General features: G+C 45.2%; 8 non-coding genes across 8 annotated transcripts; all 8 read right to left on the reverse strand.

Annotated features, from left to right (window-relative positions):
• Window positions 1–1415: 1415 nt before the first annotated feature.
• Window positions 1416–1488, reverse strand: Trnak-cuu (transfer RNA lysine (anticodon CUU)). Its single transcript has one exon. It is a non-coding gene; the product is annotated as a tRNA-Lys (tRNA).
• Window positions 1489–2928: 1440 nt separating this feature from the next.
• On the reverse strand, window positions 2929–3001 carry Trnak-cuu (transfer RNA lysine (anticodon CUU)). Its single transcript has one exon. It is a non-coding gene; the product is annotated as a tRNA-Lys (tRNA).
• A 2944-nt stretch (window positions 3002–5945) lies between these two features.
• Window positions 5946–6018, reverse strand: Trnak-cuu (transfer RNA lysine (anticodon CUU)). Its single transcript has one exon. It is a non-coding gene; the product is annotated as a tRNA-Lys (tRNA).
• A 1461-nt stretch (window positions 6019–7479) lies between these two features.
• Trnak-cuu (transfer RNA lysine (anticodon CUU)) lies at window positions 7480–7552 on the reverse strand. Its single transcript has one exon. It is a non-coding gene; the product is annotated as a tRNA-Lys (tRNA).
• A 7550-nt stretch (window positions 7553–15102) lies between these two features.
• Window positions 15103–15175, reverse strand: Trnak-cuu (transfer RNA lysine (anticodon CUU)). Its single transcript has one exon. It is a non-coding gene; the product is annotated as a tRNA-Lys (tRNA).
• Window positions 15176–16883: 1708 nt separating this feature from the next.
• Window positions 16884–16956, reverse strand: Trnak-cuu (transfer RNA lysine (anticodon CUU)). Its single transcript has one exon. It is a non-coding gene; the product is annotated as a tRNA-Lys (tRNA).
• A 1440-nt stretch (window positions 16957–18396) lies between these two features.
• On the reverse strand, window positions 18397–18469 carry Trnak-cuu (transfer RNA lysine (anticodon CUU)). The gene has a single exon. It is a non-coding gene; the product is annotated as a tRNA-Lys (tRNA).
• A 1449-nt stretch (window positions 18470–19918) lies between these two features.
• Trnak-cuu (transfer RNA lysine (anticodon CUU)) lies at window positions 19919–19991 on the reverse strand. The gene has a single exon. It is a non-coding gene; the product is annotated as a tRNA-Lys (tRNA).
• Between the last annotated feature and the right edge of the window lie 737 nt (window positions 19992–20728).

Genomic DNA, 20728 nt, shown 5'->3' on the forward strand with positions numbered 1-20728 from the left:
CGGGCAGCACGTCACACAGTACTCGTTTGGGTTGGGTGGTCCCATACAGAATCTCTCCATGCTGCCTAATGTTTTCCTAACGTCACACTCGTCACGTACTTCACTTTTATTTCATAATCATTTCTGAGAGGTAAAGGAATTGCATGACAACCTGCAGAGCTAGTGGCGTCAAAATTAACACTCATACTTGATGTGACTCAAAAGGCGAACGAGTTACTTTCCGACGTTGTTTTAGATGTGCAAGTGCCAGTGGAAACTCGCGGTGATGGCACTCTGCCGACCATTTCGCTAGTTAACACCGGTCTTGTAGTGTGTGTTTCAAGCTCAAGAGCATCTCCAAGCTGAAAATGGTCAACAGCAACATTCAGACGGTTTCGTACAGCTCAAATGCTACATTAAAACGGTATGTTTCTTTTTCAGAACTGATAAAACACGAGAGTGACAGCATTCGAACCTGTAATCTTCAGATCCGAAGTCCGACGCCTTATCCATTAGGCCACACAGTCACTGACGACCAAGTGCAACTTGTATATGACTCATCTCGAAACGCTCACACCCCTGATAATTTGTGTTTTCGTTCTACACAGCCGCTGCCCTTGCTCTTTCCCACCCATTCGTTACATTCAACCTCTTACGTGACCGACCAAATATAGACTGGGAAACAAGACCACACACTTTGTGCATACGGAATCGAAGGCAGGGCGTGCCTCGCCGCATTTGCCACGATGGCCATTTGCTACTTCTGCAGAAGCGGCGGCGGCGACGACGACGACGACGACGACCGCGAGAGGCTCTGACATATGTGAGAAATACATCTATAAAATGTAATTCAGACTGCCTCGTCCCACCTTATGCTGTACCGCTTTCGCAAAGGCTTTATCTGCGCCATTCGCCTTAATCACATCTGAGAGTAATTCTTAATAAAAGGCACGTCGCTAATTGTTCGTCATCACAGGTACTGTTTGCTATACGGCCACGACGCGCAACTGATTTCCAAAATTCGACTTCTTCCTTTGAGGATGGAACTCACGACCCTTGGTTTACTAGTCCAGTGCTCTACCACTGAGCTAAAGGGGCGCGTCCTAGCGGTTCTTTTGCGTACTTCATCCTTACGGTCGTCTGGATCATCAGACTTCAGCTGACAACACTTCATATTACCGACTAATATTTGCAGCTATGGCGACCCATTACTGCTTGGCTACACATCTGACACGTAACCGATGTCCTCTCCAAACAACAACACTTGCATTTCAGAACATGTCTTTCACACATGTCTACAAAATCACCTTCACCCTCAAATACAGTTTCCTTGCGACTGACAGAGACGTAGGCAAAGTTTAAAGTTGCTATTTCCATTACATCACGTTAATCAGAAAAACGGTAATTTACATCTGCAGCGGAACAAAATTCCGTCCCGCCCAGCGTGGGGCTCGAACCCACGACCCTGAGATTAAGAGTCTCATGCTCTACCGACTGAGCTAGCCGGGCTGCTTGGGTGAATAGTTGCCGGGCAGCACGTCACACAGTACTCGTTTGGGTTGGGTGGTCCCATACAGAATCTCTCCATGCTGCCTAATGTTTTCCTAACGTCACACTCGTCACGTACTTCACTTTTACTTCATAATCATTTCTGAGAGGTAAAGGAATTGCATGACAACCTGCAGAGCTAGTGGCGTCAAAATTAACACTCATACTTGATGTGACTCAAAAGGCGAACGAGTTACTTTCCGACGTTGTTTTAGATGTGCAAGTGCCAGTGGAAACTCACGGTGACGGCACTCTGCCGACCATTTCGCTAGTTAACACCGGTCTTGTAGTGTGTGTTTCAAGCTCAAGAGCATTTTCAAGCAGAAAATGGTCAACAGCAACATTCAGACGGTTTCGTACTGCTCAAATGCTACATTAAAACGGTTTGTTTCTTTTTCAGAACTGATAAAACACGAACGTGACAGCATTCGAACCTGTAATCTTCAGATCCGAAGTCCGACGCCTTATCCATTAGGCCACACAGTCACTGACGACCAAGTGCAACTTGTATATGACTCATCTCGAAACGCTCACACCCCTGATAATTTGTGTTTTCGTTCTACACAGCCGCTGCCCTTGCTCTTTCCCACCCATTCGTTACATTCTACCTCTTACGTGACCGACCAAATATAGACTGGGAAACAAGACCACACACTTTGTGCATACGGAATCGAAGGCAGGGCGTGCCTCGCCGCATTTGCCACGATGGCCATTTGCTACTTCTGCAGAAGCGGCGGCGGCGACAACGACGACGACGACGACGACGACCGCGAGAGGCTCTGACATATGTGAGAAATACATCTATAAAATGTAATTCAGACTGCCTCGTCCCACCTTATGCTGTACCGCTTTCGCAAAGGCTTTATCTGCGCCATTCGCCTTAATCACATCTGAGAGTAATTCTTAATAAAAGGCATGTCGCTAATTGTTCGTCATCACAGATACTGTTTGCTATACGGCCACGACGCGCAACTGATTTCCAAAATTCGACTTCTTCCTTTGAGGATGGAACTCACGACCCTTGATTTACTAGTCCAGTGCTCTACCACTGAGCTAAAGGGGCGCGTCCTAGCGATACTTTTGCGTACTTCGTCCTTACGGTCGTCTGGATCATCAGACTTCAGCTGACAACACTTCATATTACCGACTATTATTTACAGCTATGGCGACCCATTACTGCTTGGCTACACATCTGACACGTAACCGATGTCCTCTCCAAACAACAACACTTGCATTTCAGAACATGTCTTTCACACATGTCTACAAAATCACCTTCACCTTCAAATACAGTTTCCTTGCGACTGACAGAGACGTAGGCAAAGTTTAAAGTTGCTATTTCCATTACATCACATTAATCAGAAAAACGGTAATTTACATCTGCAGCGGAACAAAATTCCGTTCCGCCCAGCGTGGGGCTCGAACCCACGACCCTGAGATTAAGAGTCTCATGCTCTACCGACTGAGCTAGCCGGGCTGCTTCGGTGAATACTTTCCGGGCAGCACGTCACACAGTACTCGTTTGGGTTGGGTGGTCCCATACAGAATCTCTCCATGCTGCCTAATGTTTTCCTAACGTCACACTCGTCACGTACTTCACTTTTATTTCATAATCATTTCTGAGAGGTAAAGGAATTGCATGACAACCTGCAGAGCTAGTGGCGTCAAAATTAACACTCATACTTGATGTGACTCAAAAGGCGAACGAGTTACTTTCCGACGTTGTTTTAGATGTGCAAGTGCCAGTGGAAACTCGCGGTGATGGCACTCTGCCGACCATTTCGCTAGTTAACACCGGTCTTGTAGTGTGTGTTTCAAGCTCAAGAGCATCTCCAAGCAGAAAATGGTCAACAGCAAAATTCAGACGGTTTCGTACAGCTCAAATGCTACATTAAAACGGTATGTTTCTTTTTCAGAACTGATAAAACACGAGAGTGACAGCATTCGAACCTGTAATCTTCAGATCCGAAGTCCGACGCCTTATCCATTAGGCCACACAGTCACTGACGACCAAGTGCAACTTGTATATGACTCATCTCGAAACGCTCACACCCCTGATAATTTGTGTTTTCGTTCTACACAGCCGCTGCCCTTGCTCTTTCCCACCCATTCGTTACATTCAACCTCTTACGTGACCGACCAAATATAGACTGGGAAACAAGACCACACACTTTGTGCATACGGAATCGAAGGCAGGGCGTGCCTCGCCGCATTTGCCACGATGGCCATTTGCTACTTCTGCAGAAGCGGCGGCGGCGACGACGACGACGACGACGACGACCGCGAGAGGCTCTGACATATGTGAGAAATACATCTATAAAATGTAATTCAGACTGCCTCGTCCCACCTTATGCTGTACCGCTTTCGCAAAGGCTTTATCTGCGCCATTCGCCTTAATCACTTCTGAGAGTAATTCTTAATAAAAGGCACGTCGCTAATTGTTCGTCATCACAGGTACTGTTTGCTATACGGCCACGACGCGCAACTGATTTCCAAAATTCGACTTCTTCCTTTGAGGATGGAACTCACGACCCTTGGTTTACTAGTCCAGTGCTCTACCACTGAGCTAAAGGGGCGCGTCCTAGCGGTTCTATTGCGTACTTCATCCTTACGGTCGTCTGGATCATCAGACTTCAGCTGACAACACTTCATATTACCGACTAATATTTGCAGCTATGGCGACACATTACTGCTTGGCTACACATCTGACACGTAACCGATGTCCTCTCCAAACAACAACACTTGCATTTCAGAACATGTCTTTCACACATGTCTACAAAATCACCTTCACCCTCAAATACAGTTTCCTTGCGACTGACAGAGACGTAGGCAAAGTTTAAAGTTGCTATTTCCATTACATCACGTTAATCAGAAAAACGGTAATTTACATCTGCAGCGGAACAAAATTCCGTTCCGCCCAGCGTGGTGTCCGAACACAAGACCCTGAGATTAAGAGTCTCATGCTCTACCGACTGAGCTAGCCGGGCTGCTTGGGTGAATACTTGCCGGGCAGCACGTCACAAAGTATTCGTTTGGGTTGGGTGGTCCCATACAGAATCTCTCCATGCTGCCTAAAGTTTTCCTAACGTCACACTCGTCACGTACTTCACTTTTATTTCATAATCATTTCTGAGAGGTAAAGGAATAGCTTGACAACCTGCATAGCTAGTGGCGTCAAAATAAACACTCATACTTGATGTGACTCAAAAGGCGAACGAGTTACTTTCCGACGTTGTTTTAGATGTGCAAGTGCTAGTGGAAACTCGCGGTGACGGCACTCTGCCGACCATTTCGCTAGTTAACACCGGTCTTGTAGTGTGTGTTTCAAGCTCAAGAGCATCTCCAAGCAGAAAATGGTCAACAGCAACATTCAGACGGTATCGTACTGCTCAAATGCTACATTAAAACGGTATGTTTCTTATTCAGAAATGATAAAACACGAGCGTGACAGCATTCGAACCTGTAATCTTCAGATCCGCCGTCCGACGCCTTATCCATTATGCCACACAGTCACTGACGACCAAGTGCAACTTGTATATGACTCATCTCGAAACGCTCACACCCCTGATAATTTGTGTTTTCGTTCTTCTCAGCCGCTGCCCTTGCTCTTTCCCACCCATTCGTTACATTCAACCTCTTACGTGACCGACCAAATATAGACTGGGAAACAAGACCACACACTTTGTGCATACGGAATCGAAGGCAGGGCGTGCCTCGCCGCATTTGCCACGATGACCATTTGCTACTTCTGCAGAAGCGGCGGCGGCAACGACGACGACGACGACGACCGCGAGAGGCTCTGACATATGTGAGAAATACATCTATAAAATGTAATTCAGACTGCCTCGTCCCACCTTATGCTGTACCGCTTTGGCAAAGGCTTTATCTGCGCCATTCGCCTTAATCACATCTGAGAGTAATTCTTAATAAAAGGCATGTCGCTAATTGTTCGTCATCACAGATACTGTTTGCTATACAGCCACGACGCGCAACTGATTTCCAAAATTCGACTTCTTCCTTTGAGGATGGAACTCACGACCCTTGATTTACTAGTCCAGTGGTCTACCACTGAGCTAAAGGGGCGCGTCCTAGCGGTACTTTTGCGTACTTCGTCCTTACGGTCGTCTGGATCATCAGACTTCAGCTGACAACACTTCATATTACCGACTATTATTTACAGCTATGGCGACCCATTACTGCTTGGCTACACATCTGACACGTAACCGATGTCCTCTCCAAACAACAACACTTGCATTTCAGAACATGTCTTTCACACATGTCTACAAAATCACCTTCACCTTCAAATACAGTTTCCTTGCGACTGACAGAGACGTAGGCAAAGTTTAAAGTTGCTATTTCCATTACATCACGTTAATCAGAAAAACGGTAATTTACATCTGCAGCGGAACAAAATCCCGTTCCGCCCAGCGTGGGGCTCGAACCCACGACCCTGAGATTAAGAGTCTCATGCTCTACCGACTGAGCTAGCCGGGCTGCTTGGGTGAATACTTGCCGGGCAGCACGTCACACAGTACTCGTTTGGGTTGGGTGGTCCCATACAGAATCTCTCCATGCTGCCTAATGTTTTCCTAACGTCACACTCGTCACGTACTTCACTTTTATTTCATAATCATTTCTGAGAGGTAAAGGAATTGCATGACAACCTGCAGAGCTAGTGGCGTCAAAATTAACACTCATACTTGATGTGACTCAAAAGGCGAACGAGTTACTTTCCGACGTTGTTTTAGATGTGCAAGTGCCAGTGGAAACTCGCGGTGACGGCACTCTGCCGACCATTTCGCTAGTTAACACCGGTCTTGTAGTGTGTGTTTCAAGCTCAAGAGCATCTCCAAGCAGAAAATGGTCAACAGCAACATTCAGACGGTTTCGTACTGCTCAAATGCTACATTAAAACGGTATGTTTCTTATTCAGAAATGATAAAACACGAGCGTGACAACATTCGAACCTGTAATCTTCAGATCCGAAGTCCGACGCCTTATCCATTAGGCCACACAGTCACTGACGACCAAATGCAAATTGTATATGACTCATCTCGCAACGCTCACACCCCTGATAATTTGTGTTTTCGTTCTACACAGCCGCTGCCCTTGCTCTTTCCCACCCATTCGTTACATTCAACCTCTTACGTGACCGACCAAATATAGACTGGGAAACAAGACCACACACTTTGTGCATACGGAATCGAAGGCAGGGCGTGCCTCGCCGCATTTGCCACGATGGCCATTTGCTACTTCTGCAGAAGCGGCGGCGGCGGCGACGACGACGACGACGACGACGACGACGACGACGACGACGACGACCGCGAGAGGCTCTGACATATGTGAGAAATACATCTATAAAATGTAATTCAGACTGCCTCGTCCCACCTTATGCTGTACCGCTTTGGCAAAGGCTTTATCTGCGCCATTCGCCTTAATCACATCTGAGAGTAATTCTTAATAAAAGGCATGTCGCTAATTGTTCGTCATCACAGATACTGTTTGCTATACGGCCACGACGCGCAACTGATTTCCAAAATTCGACTTCTTCCTTTGAGGATGGAACTCACGATCCTTGGTTAAATAGTCCACTGCTCTACCACTGAGCTAAAGGGGCGCGGCCTAGCGGTACTTTTGAGTACTTCGTCCTTACGGTCGTCTGGATCATCAGACTTCAGCTGACAACACTTCATAATACCGACTAATATTTGCAGCTATGGCGACCCATTACTGCTTGGCTACACATCTGACACTTAACCGATGTCCTCTCCAAACAACAACACTTGCATTTCAGAACATGTCTTTCACACATGTCTACAAAATCACCTTCACCTTCAAATACAGTTTCCTTGCGACTGACAGAGACGTAGGCAAAGTTTAAAGTTGCTATTTCCATTACATCACGTTAATCAGAAAAACAGTAATTTACATCTGCAGCGGAACAAAATTCCGTTCCGCCCAGCGTGGGGCTCGAACCCACGACCCTGAGATTAAGAGTCTCAAGCTCTACCAACTGAGCTAGCCGGGCTGCTTCGGTGAATACTTGCCGGGCAGCACGTCACACAGTACTCGTTTGGGTTGGGTGGTCCCATACAGAATCTCTCCATGCTGCCTAATGTTTTCCTAACGTCACACTCGTCACGTACTTCACTTTTATTTCATAATCATTTCTAAGAGGTAAAGGAATTGCATGACAACCTGCAGAGCTAGTGGCGTCAAAATTAACACTCATACTTGATGTGACTCAAAAGGCGAACGAGTTACTTTCCGACGTTGTTTTAGATGTGCAAGTGCTAGTGGAAACTCGCGGTGACGGCACTCTGCCGACCATTTCGCTAGTTAACACCGGTCTTGTAGTGTGTGTTTCAAGCTCAAGAGCATTTTCAAGCAGAAAATGGTCAACAGCAACATTCAGACGGTTTCGTACTGCTCAAATGCTACATTAAAACGGTATGTTTCTTATTCAGAATTGATAAAATACGAGCGTGACAGCATTCGAACCTGTAATCTTCAGATCCGAAGTCCGACGCCTTATCCATTTTTTTTTTTTTTAAGTCCGACGCCTTATCCATTTTTTTTTATGCAAAGACGCTACCACTTTTTTTTTTTTTTTTTTTTTTTTTTTTTTTTTTTTTTTTTTTTTTTTTTTTTTGTAAGGAACTTGGCAGCATGAGGCAGGCGGAGGCAAAGCGGGCAGGGGTCAAAATCTCGAGGCCTGGCCGCGATGTCTCCACCCAGTCCTGTTGCTGAGGCGTGTCTTTATCATAGTTTTCAATAAGAAATTTTACATCCTGAACCAAAAGATGCTTCATTTGAAACAAAAAATTTATGTCATGCCGAGGCAATAGAGATTGAAGGTTATAGCTTTAGTGCTTTTTTTTTTTTTTATTTTTTTTTTCTCATCCACTGCTTCTCGGCAACCTAGCATACTTCTTTGTAATATATAATAAAGTTGTAGGAAGTAGTGGACCCTGAACCTGTATATTATTTTTTTTAATTTCTGTTTAGTTTTTTTATTGTTATTATTATTATTTTTGTTTGTTTGTTATTTTTTTATTGTAAAAGAAAAATCTTCATGGAATGTGAAGAAGGAATTTTATGTTAAGGCACTAATTCCATAGCCTCCTTTCCTTCTTGAGATTAATAATAATAATAAAAAAGTATGTTCCCTTCCATGGAAACAAATGAGACTTCCTTCTCAGTCATAAAATGAATGTATAAGAAAACAATTTATCTTTAACCCTGCGATACTGGCTTTCGGCTTCGGCTTCTTCTGTGCAATAAACAAAATAGCCTTCTTTGCCAGCAGAGGATAAGTGATTGTAATATGAAACTGTAAAATTGTACTTCTCCCCAATTGTTTTTGTTTAAGCGTCGTTTCGCTTAAATAAACGATTTATGTTTATCTCGTTGGCTTGTCAACCAATGCCCAGTCGCTCGAATACAATTTTAAGCATATTGCCGTAGTTTTTCTTGTGGTCTTTATATTTCAGGGCGTTATAAAAAGCACACTTCAAGTACATGTAAAAATCAGTGGAATTGTCATTTCCCAGGTGATTAATTACGTAATTCACATAGTGTCCCATTAACCAATGGACCGAGTTGTTTTTTGCTGCTGGAAAATAGCAAGTCTGAGGCCTGAGGAATGTAACAGGGGGAAAATTTTCCACCGAAGATCTCGTAAGAAAAGCCAGTTGTTCCCTAATCCAATTACAGAGTTGTAGATTGCCACCGCACGTGAATCTGTGCACTAACGTGTCGATCAATTGACATTTGAGACATAGGTTCGTGTCGCTAACGCCGATTGCATGTAACCTTTCATTGGTGCTTACGGTCTCATTCACTGTTTTATACCACGCTGACTTGACGTCCGATGGTAGACCACGCATATTAATATTTTTCCATATGGCGTCCCAATCAGTGTGTGGGTATTTACTTTCCAATTTGTTTCTCCCCTCCATTTTCTTTCGATGGCACAGAATATCGCGGGCCGTGATCCGTCGTGAGTTGATGATGACACCGCCGAGATAGCTGAATTCCACAAAATATACACGAACGTACTGGAGCCGGTTATTTATTTTTTGCACATTCACCGGCGCCTGTAAACTGGCAGGCCTGACAACTTCAAATAATTTAGTTGTAATGCTATCAGCGTGGTCGCTAAGGATAGTGGCGGTCCTTTTTATAAAAAGCGCAGACGCCTTATTTCTGATGTCAACTAACCCCAAACCTCCATTCCTGGGATCTAAGGTCGCAGTTCTTGCGTCGACTCTGAATATATCCCCTCTCCAAAGATAGCTGGCAATGGTAGACATTATCTTTTTTTCCAATCATTTTCGGTAGTGGGAAGATCTGTGCTATAAAGTAACTCCTGGAGAGAATGCAGTGGTTAATGAAAATCACCCTCTGAACTTGGTTCATGTTACGGTGGAGGTTTTCTCTTGTTGTTCCAAGAAGTTGTCCCGACGTATTTCTCCAATTGATAGCTGCCATTTTTAACGGACAAGGTGTCAGTGTTATTCCTAGTGCTTTGCATTGGGTGACCATTGTGGCCCAGGCTAAGGTGGTATGTTGAAAACCCCGCAGGTTTAGGAGTTTGCTTTTGTTTGCGTTGACACCTGCTCCGGAGACTCTACAGTACTTTTTAATTAGCGTTTCCAATTTCAAAATGTCGTCGGGATTTCGCAGGACGACTCCGACATCATCGGCATAGGCGTTTATGACTGTTCGGTGACCAGATAATGTGATGCCAGTTAGAGTGGCATGAACACTGCGGAGGAAAGGTTCTAATGAAAGCACGAATAGGAACATGGAGAGGGGGCTTCCTTGAGGAACGCCGCGCCTGATCTGAATCTGCTTTGTCCTCTGGCAGTTAACTGATATACAAGCGCTGATGCCTGTTGCAACATTTCTGATCACACTTACGACTCGCTCATTAAAACCTATTTTGTTCAGTGTGGCACTAAGGAATCTATGATCCACACGATCAAATGCTTTCTGGAAGTCAATAAACATGATAGCACATTTTATGGTGGTCACAGCAGTGATTGCAATTATATCTCTATATTCAGCTATGCTTTTGAAAATGCTCTTGGTAGGCACACAGGACTGGTATGGACTTACTATCTTTTTGGCCAACTGTGAGAGTCTGTTGTTTAAAATTCTGCCGATGATTTTATAATCGGAGTTTAACAGGGAGATAGGACGAAAGTTGTTGAGGTTTCTTTTTGCAGCATTTTTTGGGATTAGTACTATTGTGCTCTCTTTAAAAACAGCAGGTAAATGCTTTCCCTGAAGCACCTCGTTCGTCATTCGGGTAAACATGTCACCAATCAGTGGCCAGTATCGTTTATAAAATTCAACAGGCAAACCATCCGGTCCCGGCGATTTCCTCAGAGGAGATTTGCAGATGATTCTGTGGATATCTTCGTTAGTACACTCAACGAGAAGGTCTTCGTTTTCCTCGTCCGAGACCTGTGGAGCTATGGAACTAAGGAACTCATCGAAGGACTCTTCACATACCGGGTTGGCAGTGTATAGGTCTTCGTAATATTTGTGCACTGCATTGACGATGTCTCTCTGAGTCGTGAGTGTCTCGCCAGTTTCAGACTGAAGTCCATCAATGAAGGTGCGTCTCCTGTTTCTTTCGTGCTTCAGTAGATGGTACAAGGAAGCATGTTCATCCTCCACGACTGTCTTAGCCTTGGATTTTAATTTCAGACCCTCCATCTGCTGTCTTTTAAGACTGAGCAATTTGGCCTTAGTTTGCTTGATATCTGCCAGACGGACGTTGGAAGTGTTTGCCTGCTCATATAAATTTCGCAGCATGGTATAATAAAATTCTATGGAATTTTTCAAGTCTTTCGATCGTTGTACACTATACTGGATGAGAACTTTTCTCAGTTTAGGCTTTGCTCTGTTGCACCACCAGTCTAGTACTGAGACGTGTCTATCTGCAGAGCGGAGGCACAATGCCCACGCTTCTGTCAAACTTTCTTCTAATCCGTCGTCCTGCATCAGTGACGTATTAAGGTGCCATGAACTTCTAAAACGGCGAGTGGGTTGCGCAGTAAGGTTGATGGAAGCTAGCACGGAGCTATGATCAGAAAAGTAAACTGGAATCGTCTCTGCTTTAATGAAGGAGCTAACTAGACTGTGCGATATGTAGAGTCTGTCGATCCTGCTACGTGAGTGAGGACCTAGGAATGTAAATGCCACAAATGTGGGATACATTATTTCCCAAGCATCTTTAAGCTGTAAAACAGTGACGAAACGCTTCAGTTCATTACAGTTATTAAAATTCGGAACCTGGTCTTTCTTATTTATCACACAATTAAAATCACCGCCTATTATAAGATCTTTTGGGTTTTTCCGTAATAAATAAATGATTTCTTCTTTATAGAACTGTGCTCTTTCCATTCTATTGGATGTGCCAGAAGGGGCATACAGATTGATAAGGGTAGAACCAAAGACTTTTATGCCTATCGCTCTGCCTGAGTCCAACCTCTCGATATCCGAGACAGGAATCCCCTCCCTGACTAAAATTGCTGTACCGACGTTGGTGTCAAGTGAGACATTTAAAATCGCCAAATATCCAGGCACTGTAAGATTAGTCAGCACTACTTCCTGTAGGAAAGCAATGTCCGTCCCTGACTCATATAAATAATCCTTGAGCGCTGTAACTTTAGTCACGGATGTAATCCTGTTAATATTGATAGTCGTAATTGTATATGCCTGGGACATTTAGTTTGCATAAAAAGTAAATAAGTGATTAAAAAGATAACAAAATATTAATAAAAAAAAAGAGATGTGCAGCTTCTAGAAGGGAGAAACGACTCCGCTTAAACAAACATCTAAAAGAATAGTCAGTATTTGAAGCTCGGTAAACACTTCATCTGGTTCCTCTGAAATATGACTAAGACAGTAGTACAATTAGAAATGAAACTGGTTCAACAAAATCCTTTTTTTTTCATCTTACAGCCTCATTTTGGTGCAGGATTCCGAACATCTCGGGTTTTAGTTTTACCGAGGGGCTTTGCATCACTAATGTCACTTGAAGGTACCTCCTTAGGTCTTTCCGTGATGATTTCATACAAGACGTTCTTGGCCGTCGCTTCCTCTTGTGCTGGTTGTTGTTTGCTTTGGTTACGGGAAGCTTTGAGATTAGGATGCGGTTTGAGTCGGCGTCTTCGGACATCTTGGTTCAACGCGCCGTCATTCGGATTGTCTATCTTTACCACCGTTGTGACCGAAGCTGCCTCAACAGCGTCCTTTTTACGAGTGCCATTTCCTTGTTCTTCCGTCACTAGCTCCAGAGCACTGACTGAGTCGGCGGTTTGTGGGTCTGTAAGTTCTTGAGTTGGGTTCCGCTCCGTCACCTCTTGTGCTTCGGAGTGCGCCTCTTCCGTCTCCGCGACAATCGTTACTGCGTCCCCTCCGTGGACCGTTTGTACCTGTTCAGCCGCCGACAGCGGCCGGGTTGCCTCAGCGGCTGTCGTCACGTCAATTCATGTACTGTTTGTTTCCTCGAGCACATCCGCATTACACTGCTTCTGCTTGCGGGTGGAAGGCGAATTACGGGCGGACTCGCCGTCCGAGCCGTCATCGGTCGTTTCCAACGGTCGCTTCTTATTCTGGAGATCGCAATCGGGAACAGAAGGGTGTGATGTAATGACGCTCAGGGGAGGGAACTCCGTAGTAGTTATGGCGGGCACTGCAGAAGTACATGCACCACTGTCGTTAACCGAAAGAAGGGAAGTGCTATTTGGTAAGACATCGCTGAGGGTCAGTTTTTGACGCTGTGTTAGATTGTTCCGAAGAACAAAAACACGGCGCGGACAATCTTGTCGGAAATGACCTGTCTCATTGCAAATATTGCACGTGCGCTCCTGACCAGAATACACAACATGTGCTTTATGGCCTGCAACGGATATATGGGACGGAATGTTGGCTTTCACCTCCATTTCAACGGATCTAATGCCATTAAAACACTGTATCTTGTATAGCTTCGACCATCTTTCGTTATAGATAGATTTAACTTCGCCATATTTAGATAGAGCGTCCTTGATCAACTGATTATCAATTTCAATTGGAACATTCAAAATCCTGACATTGGTGTACATGATATCAGCTTTTCGTACAGAGACATTACTTTTTGAACCGTCGCGATGAACAAATTCGACGGAATTACCCCATTTTGCAAGCAACTTATCGACTGTCACTGAGTTCAGAAATTTAACAAAAACACAGTATTTTTCAGCATCTAATTGCGTGGTATGAACAGAGTCAGAATTTATACCGATTACCTCAGTCAGCCAATCGTGGATTTCCAGCGCAGTGGGTTGGACCGGCCGTGTTTCTTTCTCGAACGAGAAGACTAAAGTATTCTTCCTGACGGTGTCAGACATGGTCGTCGGTTCCGACGAAATTCCGGCAACAACCGAAATTGCGGCGAAGCACGAGACGTGGAACGGACGAAAGCACTATAAAAACACTTATCAGAGACACCACTCAAAAAATAACAGCGAAAAGGTACAGCTAACTTCACGTAAACACCAAACACCGGCGATAGCGCTAACGTACGCGGAGTAAACAACAAGCACGTCCGACCGCGGCGACGGCTAAAGCCAGAAATGTCCATTAGGCCACACAGACACTGACGACCAATTGCAACTCTTATATGACTTATCTCGAAACGCTCACACCCCTGATAATTTGTGTTTTCGTTCTACACAGCCGCGGCCCTTGCTCTTTCCCACCCATTCGTTACATTCAACCTCTTACGTGACCGACCAAATATAGACTGGGAAACAAGACCACACACTTTGTGCATACGGAATCGAAGGCAGGGCGTGCCTCGCCGCATTTGCCACGATGGCCATGTGCTACTTCTGCAGAAGCGGCGGCGGCGACGACGACGACGACGACGACGTCGACGACGACGACCGCGAGAGGCTCTGACATATGTGAGAAATACATCTATAAAATGTAATTCAGACTGCCTCGTCCCACCTTATGCTGTACCGCTTTGGCAAAGGCTTTATCTGCGCCATTCGCCTTAATCACATCTGAGAGTAATTCTTAATAAAAGGCATGTCGCTAATTGTTCGTCATCACAGATACTGTTTGCTATACGGCCACGACGCGCAACTGATTTCCAAAATTCGACTTCTTCCTTTGAGGATGGAACTCACGACCCTTGGTTTACTAGTCCAGTGCTCTACCACTGAGCTAAAGGGGCGCGTCCTAGCGTTACTTTTGCGTACTTCGTCCTTACGGTCGTCTGGATCATCAGACTTCGGCTGACAACACTTCATATTACTGACTAATATTTGCAGCTATGGCGACCCATTACTGCTTGGCTACACATCTTACACGTAACCGACGTCCTCTCCAAACAACAACACTTGCATTTCAGAACATGTCTTTCACACATGTCTACAAAATCACCTTCACCTTCAAATACAGTTTCCTTGCGACTGACAGAGACGTAGGCAAAGTTTAAAGTTGCTATTTCCATTACATCACGTTAATCAGAAAAACGGTAATTTACATCTGCAGCGGAACAAAATTCCGTTCCGCCCAGCGTGGGGCTCGAACCCACGACCCTGAGATTAAGAGTCTCATGCTCTACCGACTGAGCTAGCCGGCCTGCTTCGGTGAATACTTGCCGGGCAGCACGTCACACAGTACTCGTTTGGGTTGGGTGGTCCCATACAGAATCTCTCCATGCTGCCTAATGTTTTCCTAACGTCACACTCGTCACGTACTTCACTTTTATTTCATAATCATTTCTGAGAGGTAAAGGAATTGCATGACAACCTGCAGAGCTAGTGGCGTCAAAATTAACACTCATACTTGATGTGACTCAAAAGGCGAACGAGTTACTTTCCGACGTTGTTTTAGATGTGCAACTGCTAGTGGAAACTCGCGGTGAAGTCACTCTGCCGACCTTTTCGCTAGTTAACACCGGTCTTGTAGTGTGTGTTTCAAGCTCAAGAGCATCTCCAAGCAGAAAATGGTCAACAGCAACATTCAGACGGTTTCGTACTGCTCAAATGCTACATTAAAACGGTATGTTTCTTATTCAGAAATGATAAAACACGAGCGTGACAGCATTCGAACCTGTAATCTTCAGATCCGAAGTCCGACGCCTTATCCATTAGGCCACACAGTCACTGACGACCAATTGCAACTTGTATATGACTTATCTCGAAACGCTCACACCCCTGATAATTTGTGTTTTCGTTCTACACAGCCGCTGCCCTTGCTCTTTCCCACCCATTCGTTACATTCAACCTCTTACGTGACCGACCAAATATAGACTGGGAAACAAGACCACACACTTTGTGCATACGGAATCGAAGGCAGGGCGTGCCTCGCCGCATTTGCCACGATGGCCATTTGCTACTTCTGCAGAAGCGGCGGCGGCGGCGACGACGACGACGACGACGACGACGACGACGACGACGACCGCGAGAGGCTCTGACATATGTGAGAAATACATCTATAAAATGTAATTCAGACTGCCGCGTCCCACCTTATGCTGTACCGCTTTGGCAAAGGCTTTATCTGCTCCATTCGCCTTAATCACATCTGAGAGTAATTCTTAATAAAAGGCATGTCGGTAATTGTTCGTCATCACAGATACTGTTTGCTATACGGCCACGACGCGCAACTGATTTCCAAAATTCGACTTCTTCCTTTGAGGATGGAACTCACGACCCTTGGTTTACTAGTCCAGTGCTGTACCACTGAGCTAAAGGGGCGCGTCCTAGCGTTACTTTTGCGTACTTCGTCCTTACGGTCGTCTGGATCATCAGAATTCAGCTGACAACACTTCATATTATTGACTAATATTTGCATCTATGGCGACCCATTACTGATGGCTACACATCTGACACGTAACCGATGTCCTCTCCAAACAACAACACTTGCATTTCAGAACATGTCTTTCACACATGTCTACAAAATCACCTTCACCTTCAAATACAGTTTCCTTGCGACTGACAGAGACATAGGCAAAGTTTAAAGTTGCTATTTCCATTACGGTCCTTACGGTCGTCTAGATCATCAGACTTCAGCTGACGACACTTCATATTATTGACTAATATTTGCATCTATGGCGACCCATTACTGATGGCTACACATCTGACACGTAACCGATGTCCTCTCCAAACAACAACACTTGCATTTCAGAACATGTCTTTCACACATGTCTACAAAATCACCTTCACCTTCAAATACAGTTTCCTTGCGACTGACAGAGACGTAGGCAAAGTTTAAAGTTGCTATTTCCATTACATCACGTTAATCAGAAAAACGGTAATTTACATCTGCAGCGGAACAAAATTCCGTTCCGCCCAGCGTGGGGCTCGAACCCACGACCCTGAAATTAAGAGTCTCATGCTCTAACGACTGAGCTAGCCGGGCTGCTTGGGTGAATACTTGCCGGGCAGCACGTCACACAGTACTCGTTTGGGTTGGGTGGTCCCATACAGAATCTCTCCATGCTGCCTAATGTTTTCCTAACGTCACACTCGTCACGTACTTCACTTTTATTTCATAATCATTTCTAAGAGGTAAAGGAATTGCATGAAAACCTGCAGAGCTAGTGGCGTCAAAATTAACACTTATACTTGATGTGACTCAAAAGGCGAACGAGTTACTTTCCGACGTTGTTTTAGATGTGCAAGTGCTAGTGGAAACTCGCGGTGACGGCACTCTGCCGACCATTTCGCTAGTTAACACCGGTCTTGTAGTGTGTGTTTCAAGCTCAAGAGCATCTCCAAGCAGAAAATGGTCAACAGCAACATTCAAACGGTTTCGTACTGCTCAAATGCTACATTAAAACGGTATGTTTCTTATTCAGAAATGATAAAACACGAGCGTGACAGCATTCGAACCTGTAATCTTCAGATCCGAAGTCCGACGCCTTATCCATTAGGCCACACAGTCACTGACGACCAATTGCAACTTGTATATGACTTATCTCGAAACGCTCACACCCCTGATAATTTGTGTTTTCGTTCTACACAGCCGCTGCCCTTGCTCTTTCCCACCCATTCGTTACATTCAACCTCTTACGTGACCGACCAAATATAGACTGGGAAACCAGACCACACACTTTGTGCATACGGAATCGAAGGCAGGGCGTGCCTCGCCGCATTTGCCACGATGGCCATTTGCTACTTCTGCAGAAGCGGCGGCGGCGACGACGACGACGTTGACGACGACGACCGCGAGAGGCTCTGACATATGTGAGAAATACATCTATAAAATGTAATTCAGACTGCCGCGTCCCACCTTATGCTGTACCGCTTTGGCAAAGGCTTTATCTGCTCCATTCGCCTTAATCACATCTGAGAGTAATTCTTAATAAAAGGCATGTCGCTAATTGTTCGTCATCACAGATACTGTTTGCTATACGGCCACGACGCGCAACTGATTTCCAAAATTCGACTTCTTCCTTTGAGGATGGAACTCACGACCCTTGGTTTACTAGTCCAGTGCTCTACCACTGAGCTAAAGTGGCGCGTCCTAGCGTTACTTTTGCGTACTTCGTCCTTACGGTCGTCTGGATCATCAGACTTCAGCTGACAACACTTCATATTATTGACTAATATTTGCAGCTATGGCGACCCATTACTGCTTGGCTACACATCTGACACGTAACCGATGTTCTCTCCAAACAACAACACTTGCATTTCAGAACATGTCTTTCACACATGTCTACAAAATCACCTTCACCTTCAAATACAGTTTCCTTGCGACTGACAGAGACGTAGGCAAAGTTTAAAGTTGCTATTTCCATTACATCACGTTAATCAGAAAAACGGTAATTTACATCTGCAGCGGAACAAAATTCCGTTCCGCCCAGCGTGGGGCTCGAACCCACAACCCTGAGATTAAGAGTCTCAAGCTCTAACGACTGAGCTAGCCGGGCTGCTTGGGTGAATACTTGCCGGGCAGCACGTCACACAGTACTCGTTTGGGTTGGGTGGTCCCATACAGAATCTCTCCATGCTGCCTAATGTTTTCCTAACGTCACACTGGTCACGTACTTCACTTTTATTTCATAATCATTTCTGAGAGGTAAAGGAATTGCATGACAACCTGCAGAGCTAGTGGCGTCAAAATTAACACTAATACTTGATGTGACTCAAAACGCGAACGAGTTACTTTCCGACGTTGTTTTAGATGTGCAAGTGCTAGTGGAAACTCGCGGTGACGGCACTCTGCCGACCATTTCGCTAGTTAACACCGGTCTTGTAGTGTGTGTTTCAAGCTCAAGAGCATCTCCAAGCAGAAAATGGTCAACAGCAACATTCAGACGGTTTCGTACTGCTCCAACGCTACATTAAAACGGTATGTTTCTTATTCAGAAATGATGAAACACGAGCGTGACAGCATTCGAACCTGTAATCTTCAGATCCGAAGTCCGACGCCTTATCCATTAGGCCACACAGTCACTGACGACCAATTGCAACTTGTATATGACTTATCTCGAAACGCTCACACCCCTGATAATTTGTGTTTTCGTTCTACTCAGCCGCTGCCCTTGCTCTTTCCCACCCATTCGTTACATTCAACCTCTTACGTGACCGACCAAATATAGACTGGGAAACAAGACCACACACTTTGTGCATACGGAATCGAAGGCAGGGCGTGCCTCGCCGCATTTGCCACGATGGCCATTTGCTACTTCTGCAGAAGCGGCGGCGGCGGCGGCGACGACGACGACGACGACGACGACGACGACCGCGAGAGGCTCTGACATATGTGAGAAATACATCTATAAAATGTAATTCAGACTGCCTCGTCCCACCTTATGCTGTACCGCTTTGGCAAAGGCTTTATCTGCTCCATTCGCCTTAATCACATCTGAGAGTAATTCTTAATAAAAGGCATGTCGCTAATTGTTCGTCATCACAGATACTGTTTGCTATACGGCCACGACGCGCAACTGATTTCCAAAATTCGACTTCTTCCTTTGAGGATGGAACTCACGACCCTTGGTTTACTAGTCCAGTGCTCTACCACTGAGCTAAAGGGGCGCGTCCTAGAGTTACATTTGCGTACTTCGACCTTGGGGTCGTCTGGATCATCAGACTTCAGCTGACAACACTTCATATTATTGACTAATATTTGCAGCTATGGCGACCCATTACTGCTTGGCTACACATCTGACACGTAACCGATGTTCTCTCCAAACAACAACACTTGCATTTCAGAACATGTCTTTCACAAATGTCTACAAAATCACCTTCACCTTCAAATACAGTTTCCTTGCGACTGACAGAGACGTAGGCAAAGTTTAAAGTTGCTATTTCCATTACATCACGTTAATCAGAAAAACGGTAATTTACATCTGCACCGGAACAAAATCCCGTTCCGCCCAGCGTGGGGCTCGAACCCACGACCCTGAGATTAAGAGTCTCATGCTCTAACGACTGAGCTAGCCGGGCTGCTTGGGTGAATACTTGCCGGGCAGCACGTCACACAGTACTCGTTTGGGTTGGGTGGTCCCATACAGAATCTCTCCATGCTGCCTAATGTTTTCCTAACGTTACACTCGTCACGTACTTCACTTTTATTTCATAATCATTTCTGAGAGGTAAAGGAATTGCATGACAACCTGCAGAGCTAGTGGCGTCTAAATTAACACTTATACTTGATGTGACTCAAAAGGCGAACGAGTTACTTTCCGACGTTGTTTTAGATGTGCAAGTGCTAGTGGAAACTCGCGGTGACGGCACTCTGCCGACCATTTCGCTAGTTAACACCGGTCTTGTAGTGTGTGTTTCAAGCTCAAGAGCATCTCCAAGCAGAAAATGGTCAACAGCAACATTCAGACGATTTCGTACTGCTCAAATGCTACATTAAAACGGTATGTTTGTTATTCAAAAATGATAAAACACGAGCGTGACAGCATTCGAACCTGTAATCTTCAGATCCGAAGTCCGACGCCTTATCCATTAGGCCACACAGTCACTGACGACCAATTGCAACTTGTATATGACTTATCTCGAAACGCTCACACCCCTGATAATTTGTGTTTTCGTTCTACACAGCCGCTGCCCTTGCTCTTTCCCACCCATTCGTTACATTCAACCTCTTACGTGACCGACCAAATATAGACTGGGAAACAAGACCACACACTTTGTGCATACGGAATCGAAGGCAGGGCGTGCCTCGCCGCATT

Source organism: Schistocerca gregaria, chromosome 8, assembly GCF_023897955.1.
Source record: "Schistocerca gregaria isolate iqSchGreg1 chromosome 8, iqSchGreg1.2, whole genome shotgun sequence".
Lineage (NCBI taxonomy): Eukaryota > Metazoa > Arthropoda > Insecta > Orthoptera > Acrididae > Schistocerca > Schistocerca gregaria.